The sequence below is a fragment of the Haemorhous mexicanus genome, chromosome 9, assembly GCF_027477595.1.
Source record: "Haemorhous mexicanus isolate bHaeMex1 chromosome 9, bHaeMex1.pri, whole genome shotgun sequence".
Classification (NCBI taxonomy): Eukaryota; Metazoa; Chordata; class Aves; order Passeriformes; family Fringillidae; genus Haemorhous; species Haemorhous mexicanus.
Window position 1 is genome coordinate 5,219,856 of NC_082349.1, and position 9,834 is coordinate 5,229,689.

General features: G+C 57.9%; 1 long non-coding RNA gene across 1 annotated transcript; it reads left to right on the plus strand.

Annotated features, from left to right (window-relative positions):
- The first annotated feature begins 406 nt into the window (after window positions 1–406).
- LOC132330909 (uncharacterized) lies at window positions 407–6,638 on the plus strand. Its single transcript, XR_009487467.1, has 2 exons — window positions 407–869; window positions 4,797–6,638. It is a non-coding gene; the product is annotated as an uncharacterized LOC132330909 (long non-coding RNA).
- Window positions 6,639–9,834: the final 3,196 nt, after the last annotated feature.

Below are 9,834 nucleotides of genomic sequence, written 5' to 3' on the forward strand. Positions count from 1 at the left end.
CCAGGTGCCCTGCAAACCAGATCACAGCAGGCATCCTCCAGAACATCTCCCCACCTTTAGCACGAAGGCCTCTGGCCAGGAAGATCTTCAGGGATCTCTCCCTCCCTCCTTAGGACTGTTTGTTTCTGCAGCCAGAGATTAGGATCAAAAGGTTTGTGAAAACGATTCTTCCCACTCGCCAGAATCAGAGGGAACAGCACAATTAGAAACACTTCAGATGCTTGACCCACGCTCGAGCCTGCAAACAAAAGTTGCGAGGAGAGGCTGATGTTTTCCAGGCCCAATTAGCATAATGTTGTAATTCCCGAGCTCTCGGGCTGCCTGCATCCCTTCGCCCCGGCCGCCCAGCGAGCGCTCGCCGGCTCCAGCTCCCTCCTTCTGATCCATCACCATATGCCCGTCTTTTACAGTTCTTTGGTGCGTGATGCTCAGAGAGTGGATAATTAGCTAAATGAATTAATTGACATTCATACTTGTAATTAGCAACCGGTTACAAGCAGCTATTCTCCTTGGGACGGCTAAAATTTCTCGGGGATTGGTGTTAAAACACTGGAAAATCGTTCGGGGTAAATAACGAGGGCCGTGAGCGCTGATGGCGCCCGGCTTCTGCCCGGGCTGTGAGAGCGGCATCGCGGTAAACAAGCCCGTGCAAAAGCGGAGCAGGCTGAGGAACGTGTTGGATATGCCGCTGCCGCTCGGGAGGAGGAGAACTTTCCAGCTTCGGGAGAAATGCGGGCCAGATGGGCGGCCTCCAGCCGGCGGCTCCCACCCGCTCCCGGCTAACCCTTTCCACCCCCTCTTCCCGGGGAGTTCGCAGCCAGGCCCCGGCAGCGCAGGCTGCTCAGGCAAAGCAATGGAAATTGGATGTCGTGAGTGTTAATTAAACCATTAATTACTGCTGGGGGGGGGGGAGGAAGTGACCTATTGGTTTTATCGCTTCTTGGAGTAGTTGGGAGGATGAAGTGCTCAGGGGCTCGGCAGTCGGGGAAAGGGGCTGCGGTAGGAGGTTGATCTTTGTTGAAACGTAGGTTTTGTCAGATTTCTAGGGGATGCTGGAGATGCTGCTGATGCAGCCACAGCTAATCCCAGCACCCTGTGAGACCAGGAGTGGGACCTGCACTAGGGACAGGGTTGGTTGAGCCTGAGCAGCTCTACTGTGGGGAGCTTGGACAGGCTTTCATGGGCTTGGTGTCCTGTGAGAGAGACCACAGGGGCTTGGACAGGCTTTCAGGGTGTCCCAAACTGCAGGGATCCCACTCCCACCTGTGGGGTGCAGTCATCACCCACAAGCCCTAACAATCTGCACCCACAGCCCCTGTGCAGGGACCCCACACCCCCAGAATGTAGCAGGGGTGGGTGAGCTGAAGGTCTCTTCTCCCTGGAAAAGGCCCCCCAAAACCTGGACACCAATGGGAAGAAGGGAGGGCAGCCCGCAGGCACTGCCATACAAATGGCTCTTCATGGAAAAGAGGAGAAAAAGTGATACTAATGCACTTCATAAATCAAACCCTCACGTCTTGCTGCATCAGGAGCTCTGCACCAGCAGAGAGGAGAGCCTGGGCTGGGGCTACAAGGGACACCAGGGAGGATGAGCCCTCCAACTGCTCAGGGACCAGCATTGGGTTGCCCAGCCCTGTGCCACCCTCTCATCCTGGCAGGCTCTGCTACCCACGGTGGCTGCAGCAGCTCTGGCTGGCACAGAGGCAGTGGCAGAGGGTGACAGGACAGGGTGATAAAGTGGCACCCCACGAGCATGGGTCTCCCTCAGAGAAGGGCTCTCCCACGGCTCCTGGCATGGCTCAGGGCTGCATCCCTCTGCCAGGAGTCCTGTTCTTGGCTCCTCCAAGCTATCAAAGCTTTAGATTTCCCTGGCAGAGCCTGGAGTTTGACTGCTGGGGAAAGGGACAAAAAAAAAAAGCACCAATCTCAGAAGAGAGGCAGTAGAAAAGGCTGGGCCAAGGAGCTGTCATGCCACCCCTTCAGCTACTACACATCCCAGTATGTTCTCTAACACACTGCACAAGATCGCAGGGAGGCTAATTTTTCTTTAGCTGCAGGCAAAAAAAAAAAAAAATCAATTACAAGGTAACCTATTTTTCAACTGCTCCGTTGGTATTTACTTAATTTCAAGGCCGGCTTGCCCACTCTGCCAGGAACAGGATGAGGGAGGCTGTGTGCCACGGGCTGAGCCAGGCTCTGGCTCCCTGTGGGTTGAGTTTGGATTTAATTGAGACACCAAAGCTCAGAGCAATGAGGTTTGTGTGAACGGGACAGCATGTGACATGGGGCACCCAGGCAGAGTCCCTGGGTGGGATGGGGAACACCAGGGGCTCCCTGGCGCCTGCAGGGCAGCAGGAAAAGCCCAGGGGGAAGCACGACTTTCTGGAGAAGGTTTGGGAGGGGCTGGTGGCCCATGAGGGCAGGGACTGCAAGGGGGGACCACGGGGACAGGAATAGCTCCAGGTGTCCGCAAGAACGGGCAGAGTCCCAGGGAATCTGTGGTGACAGGGGGTGCGGGAGGACAGGGCCATCCCAGGGCAGTCCACAAACACTTGGACATCTGGAGGGGTTACAGAGACACAGGACACCCGTGGGCACATGGGGACAGGACACTGGGGGTACACAGGGACAGAGACACGGGGAGGGGGGCACATGACATTCCTGGACACAGGGACATAGGATCCCGTGGGTACACAGGGACAGGGACCCCCGGGGGACACACGGACACAGGTGGGACACACACCCCCGGGGGACACTCAGGCACAGGACACGGGGGGACATACGGACACGGGGGAAACACACGGATACAGGACACGGGGGGACACACGGACATGGGGGGACACACGGATACGGGACACGGGGGGACACACGGACACGGAGGGACACACGGTTACAGGACACGGGGAGACATACGGACATGGAGGGACACACGGACACAGGACACTGGGGGACACAGGGACACAGGACACGGGGGGGGGGGCACACGGACACGGAGGGACACACGGACACGAGGGGAACACAGGGACACAGGACACGGGGGGACACACGGACACGGGGGGACACACGGACACGGGACACGGGGGGACACACGGACACGGAGGGACACACGGACACGGGACGCCCGCGGGTCCGGGCGGTACCGGCGCCGCCGCGGGCCGCCAGGGGGCGCCGTTGCTCCGAGCGGCGGCGCGGCCCCCCCCCCCCCGCTCCCCCCCTGCGGCCGCGGCTGCCCCGGCCCGGAGCCGCGACCCGCCCCGCCCGTCCTCGCCCGTCCCCGCCCGTCCCCGCGGCCGGGGGCGGGCACCGCGGGGGGGACGGCGCCCTCCGGTACCCCCCGGGCCCCCACGGAGCGGGGAGAGGGTGGGAGGGAAGGAAGGAGGGGGGGCTGTGAGGAGGAGGGGGCGGGGCGGAGCGAGGCTCCGCCAATCAGCGCGCGGCGGTTTCAAGAAGCCCCTTCCGCGCCCCGCCCCGCCCGCGCGGCGCCGCGCGGCCCCCGGGGGGGACCCGGGCCGAAGGGGGAGGGACCCGGACCGGGACCAGCACCGGGAGCGGGACACGGCCCCGCTGCCCACCCTCCTGCCCGCCTTCCCGCTGCCCTGGCGGAGGGAACGAGCGGGACGGCATCACCCCCACGCGTGCCCGCGGCCGCGGGGGTTCGGGTGCTGCCAGCGCGGGGCTTCGCCTCGGCGTCCTGGGCTGCCGGGCGAGGGTGGCCCTCGCCCCCGGGTTACGGTGGGGACGCCCCCCAGGCCTTTATGAATAATGCAGTGTTATTAATTATGCAATTTAATTAATTATGCGCGTGCAGCCTCTACCAACGGATCGCTGCTTCTGCTGCTGCCTACATTAAAAGCCTTTTGCTGGTTGGGGCTCTGCACCCCGGAGCCACTTGGGGCACCGGCGATGTTTTGGCCCTGGCACCGGCGATGTTTTGGCACCGGTGATGTTTTGGCCAACGCCGAGCTCCCTCCAGCGCCGAGCTCCCTCCAACCGCCGGCACAGCTGCGCGGGTAAACAGGAAACCCCAACACCGCAGCTCCAGCCAGAGCCAGAAACCCCGACCCCACGGCAGGCAAATAGTCCTTCCCAAAAACATCGGCGGCTCGGCGGGCGTGGGGATGGCTGGCAGCCCCCCGGTAGCGCTGCCCGCCTGCCTGCGTCGGGTTCATTTGAATGCGAGCCATGCAGAGCGCTCGCCGCCGCCACTGAGGTGTGGAAATCTCGCCCAGACGAGGAGGGGGTTCTTCCTGCTCTCAGGTTTAGAGGGAAAAAAGCGTTATTAGAAGACAGGGAATTTTAGACACCAAAATCAGCAGCTTTCAATGGCTGCGTGGCACTCCAGGGAGTCTGTGAAATGGAGGGGGTAGTTTTGGAGGGGTGCAGGGAGTGTGTTGGATGGAAGCCCCTCTCCCGTCCTCCACCTTAGCATCTCCAGCAGTCATCATGGAGTTTTGGTTTTCCCATGGGAAAAGGGAATACCAGGCTGGCAGCAACATGAAAATAAAACAACCTATAGCTTGGACAAATTTAAAGTTCAAAATCCAAACTGCCAGCAGTGGTGCCTGGTGGGAAGACAGTCCTGCAACAGGCTGGGGTGCAGTGTGCCAGGCAGGAATGCAGCCTGTACAGCCAGGATGGCAGGGGTGTCCATCTGCCAGAGCACACTGCCCTCACACCCACTATGGACAAGGGCCGTGTCACTTTGGGAGCTCATGGAGCCTTTAGAGCTACTGCACCTTTGTAAGTGCAGGGAACAATTAAGGGTGGAAATTTTAAAAACGTGTTTATTTTTACAGGTGATGTTCAAGCAGAATATTCCCAGTGAACTGACAAGCACAGGCTTTCTTCCCGGCAATGGACACCCTAAAGAAGATGAGCAGAAGCTGCCAGGCCGTGATGGACCAACAGTTCAAGGAAGGGGCCAGGAGAAGGGAAGCTGCTCTGGGAGGTCAGGAAAGGCCAGCTAACCACTAAAACTTGGGAGCATTTTGATATCCTGACGAGCCCTGGTGGCAGGGGTTTGAGGGCTCCTTTCTGCTCCCGGGAAGTCAGGGATGGGTGCAGGGATGTGGCCAGCCCAGGCCAGAAGCAATAAAGCGCCAGGAGTGATGCAGCAAAACAGGATGGAGTCGCGTGTCGAAATAAATCATCCATGGAGGCAAGGCAGGGAGGAGGAGGAGGTTTGCTGCTCTCAAGCCTCCCTATGTCTAACAAAGCCTCAGAAACCCCAGGTGGGCAGCAGGAGCCGGGGCTGGATCCAGCCAGCCGTGGCCCCAGCTGTCCCAGAGCAGAGCCGGTCCTGGCCAGGCGTCCCACTGCTCCAGCTCTCCCGGGAGCTGGTTTTCCCATCCCTTCCCAGCTCCCACAGCTTCACCTTGTGGCAGGCAATGCACAGAGCTGCCAGGAGTGATAAAATGGCTGTCCCCCAAATTTATGGAGTTTATCTGTGAATAACTCTTGGAGGTGAAGCGGCCGTTGAGCTGGGGAGGAGGAAGGCTTTGCTTCGGGAAAAGCTCTCCCAGGGGCCGTGCAGGGCAGGCAGGAGCCCAGAGCCAGTTCCAGGGGCCAGCAGAGACGTGCCCCGTGCCCCCACCTTGTAGGGCTGGGACATGGCCGGGGTGAGCTCGCCGCTCGCCCACGCTGGGGGAAGCCGAAGGCTCGTTTCCCATCTGCAGCGTGTTTATTAGGAGCTAAGTCATGAAGAGGCTTTGGCACATCTCCGTGGCTCCCGCCGAGCGTGTTTAGCACAGCAGAGATCGCTGCTTCTTCCAGCAGCACGTGCATGCCCGGGATTTCCATGCCGGCCAGGCGTTGTGCCCCATGCTCTCTCTCTTACCATGCCAATCTTTTCTTCTCCCCCACAAAAAAAAGGTTGTATCAATGAGCTATGGAGCAGCATCCTGGTTCCTGGGGAAGCACAGCTGAGGCTGAGCAGGCTGGAGCCTCCCCCTCATACCCCCTCCCCACTCTGCTGCAGTAACATCCATCCTAAGTTTCTGAGCCTCTTCTAATTTTGGAGGCCGTTAGCAAAGCAGGCACTGTTGCAGCCAAACGAGGCTGCCAATGTTTCCTTTAAAAGCTGCTTTCACTCCGAAGGACTCTTCTAGATGGTTTGCTTTTAATAGCAGGCTGCAGGGTGCAACGCCCAGCTCGTGGCCAGGGCTCTCTTTGGAGCGGGAAGGGACTGGATGGCATTGGGAGCAGGACTGGGGATGTGCAGGGAGCCACACACATCCATCGTGGGCCACGGCAGTGCACTCGTGCATCCCTTTCCTGGTTCAGACCAGCAAAGATCTTCACCCCCTTGCAGAGCTGATCCCACTGCAGCCCATTTCCTCTTTTTTCCCTCGCCAGCTTGTGGGGAAATCTTTATAGCAGAGGGGGACAGATACAGCTCCTAACCATGGTGATATCTCAGAGGAGAAGGAGAGGCCAGAGGAGCCATGGAGAAGCAGGAGGCAGTGAGGTCAGCGCACTGGTAGGTGTGAGTGCTTTGCAGAACCCAATTGCTGCTTCAGTATAACCAGATTCAGGAAAATGAAGCTGAAGTGTGAAAAATGAAAGTGAAAAGATAGGAACCAACCCACGGCTATTTATTCTAAAAATACTGACCTAAATACTTAAGCTCACATATAAAAGTAGTTGTCTTTGCTGATTTCCTTTATGAGAGTCTCCTGGTTTGGTTATTATTTCACTCAGAAACCAGAAGATGAGGATTTTTGGAGACGTGGAGACTGTGTTCTAGCCTGGCACTCCAGAAGTCTTTTGCCCAAAGCTGTATGCCCAAATGTCATCTGAAAGCCCAGCTTTGAAATTCATTCATTAAGCTAACGAGGCCCTGTGGTGAGCAGTCCTGGCCTCTGCTGATCAGAATAGGAAAGGTTTTGGCAGGGTCTTGTGCAATGGCTCTCGTGTTTCTCCGTGGGTGGGATGATGGCACTGGCCATGGACATACTGTGGGCATAGCAAAGCCCCCAGAAGGAATCTGGGAGCAGAGGGAGGCACTGGGGCAGTGGTGTTGGCACAAAGCATCCCTCAGCTTGTGGCATTGGCAGAGCTGGGCTGCAGTTCCCATCTGGGCTGTTGTACACATCTGGGCTGGGGTTCACATCTGGGCTGTTGTTCCCCTGGGCTGTTGTTGCAGGCAGTCACCAGCTTCTGCCCCCTCCCCACTCATCTGGCAGCAACCAGGGCCAGGATGTGGGGAGGCTGTGGGCAGCCTAAGTATTGAGCCTGGCTTAGTGCAAAACTCCTGGGACCAGTGACACGACATGGCTGTCACAGAGGAGCACCTATCCTGCAGGCAGTCCTCTAACTAGGTATTTTGGGGTTTCCAAAAATACATCCCTGGAGGTGTCTGGGCCAAACAGTGGGGTGGATGCTGAGGGAAGCCCAGGTGCAGGAGCCCAGGCAGTGCACGGGGATGGACCCTGCACGGTCACAGCCCCCGATGCGGCACCGTGACCTGCCCTGCACGACCTTCCCGGGGAAGATTATGAAAGTGCATTACGTGTGGAGGCAAAACGGATGGAGGAGCAGGCAGGAGTGCTGGGTCAGCAAGTCGTGCAGGCTGGATGAGCGGTGAGTGCTCAGAGGGAGAAGGAAGACACCATGCTGAAAACAGTAAAGGTAAAAGCTGGGTGGGGAGAAGTGGCTCCCTGCCTGAAGGTCCCGGGGAGAGACCCAGTCACAGCATTTTCATGTGACAAAATGAAGGTGCAAACCAGGAGAACGTGAGCTTGATAAAATGGGTTGGTTTGGGGTTTTTTCAGTTAGAAAAAGAGGTGCTCAGTGCTGTATGGGAGTAGAAAAGGATTCCTTTTGGAGTGTGGTCTATGGCCTGGGGGCGAGTCTGTCCCACACAGCATTCTGCAGACCAGGGGGTGGATGAGCACCAGCCAGGTCTCCTCACTGCCTGCTGGGAAGCAAGGTGGCCATGCATGGCTGGGTGTGTGAGCAGAGCCAGAGCAAGCCTTCCAAGCAGCAAGAGCTGAGTTTGAAACCTTGGAGGATGTTGCAGAGGCGAGTGTCCCTGAGGACACTGGCTCCAATGGCAGGCTGCTGACTGGAAAGCCTTTCCTATAGCCCTGAGGTCCCCCTTCCTCCCACAAAACTCCCAGGAGCAATGGAGGAAACCCTCGTGGGCAGCAGAGCCAGTTGGACCACAGTTCACCCTGCAGCAGCTTTTTACCTAAAATAAGGCTGCTAAAATAAGTACCCAAACTGTCACCGCGCTCGCAGCAGATTTACAGCTCCATGCACGCACCTGGCACTGGTCCACCCTGCTGTGGGAGCACCCACGGGGCCGGTGGCAGCAGGGGGAAGGTCTGCTGCAAAACCCAAGGTCACCCTTCTGTCAGAGGTGCTCTGGCCCCATTGCAGGGCGCTGGAGGCGGGGGCTGGCCCGGGGCACTGCTGGCGGCACGTATCAGGCGGAGACAGATGGAAGAGGTGACAGATAAGGGACTCAGCCTGGAGAAGAAACAGGAGAGATAGGACCCAAAGGCTCTGCCCCAGCAGCAGAGAGGAGGCTCAAAACCAGCCCCAGCAGAGCTGGATTTAGATCCCGTAATGCCGGCTGGGTGCCTGTTCCCTGCCTAAACCCCTCCTTGCCGAGGGCAGGGGGGTAAGGAAACCACTGGCGTTGAACTGCAGATACTTGGTGGGGCAGTGGGGCTTCTGCCTGGCTCCCAAGGCAGCTGAAAACTGCTGCTACTCTGGAAAGGCAGCGACCCTTCATTGAGAATGGCTGGCATTGGGCACAGCTTGGAGGCTGTCCTGTGGGATGGCTGAGAACACTCCAAGATGGGCACCATCCCATCGTCTGTAGGGTCTGCAGGCACACACAGCTCTGCTGGGACCCCCTGGAGGGTCCCTGCCATGGAATTGTCATAGGAGACTGACAGGCAGCACTTATATGTGACCTCTTGAGGCATCCTCACTTCGTGCCAGTGCCCTGCTTGGCCCCACATAGCAGCCACCAGAGCTCAGCCACAGGGAAGGAGCAGGGTCCGACACAGACAGCACCACATGGGAATGTCAGCAGCACTGCCAGGCTGGGGTTGTCACCTTTTAGGACCACAGTTCCTGCATGCTGGTTTGCTTGGGGAGGTGATATTTCATTGCAAAATGTCCCTTGCAGGAAGATGCAGGCTAGTGGCAAAGGAGGCGGGAACAAGGAGAACCAGACTCGCCCAAAGCAGCTGGCAGTGGCAAGAGGTGAGCAGAGGTGACACTTTGTCAGGATAAGAGGGGTCTGACATTTTGGGTTTTGCCTTTGCCCTGTTCCTCAGGAGTCAAACCACAGGCATGAGTTTGGGGCTTGCAAGTTTTCTGTGCTCCTCAGACAGGGAAGTCCTCCTCAGCTTTATCTCTGTCTCTTTCTCCCTTTGTGCCTTCTACCTCTGTCTCCTCTGCAATGACAGGAACCCACAGAGTTAAGATCCCAGGAGCGCCAGCTATGGGAATGCAGCATGGTTTCCCAGCTTTCCCTGGGGAAAGCCCAGGAGCTGTGTCCCACATGGGTGCTCCTGCTCGGCACTTTGCAGTGCCTGCCTGCAGCCGAGGTTAGCGCAGGAATTGCGGGTGAGGAATTGGAGCTGCCACGCAGGGAGCTGCTGGGGAATAGCTGCCACGCTTTACATTCACAGCCCATCTATTTTGCAATAACTTCACCATGATGTTCCCACATAGACAAGCCTAAGCTAGCATAGATAATGAAATGGGTTAAAGGAGACAGGCGGAGGGAGAGGAGAGGAGCCAGCAACTGGTAGTAAATCAGGGAGAGAACAGGATTACTTTAAATTCAAGGTCTTGGTGGCAGGGCAGGTTTGG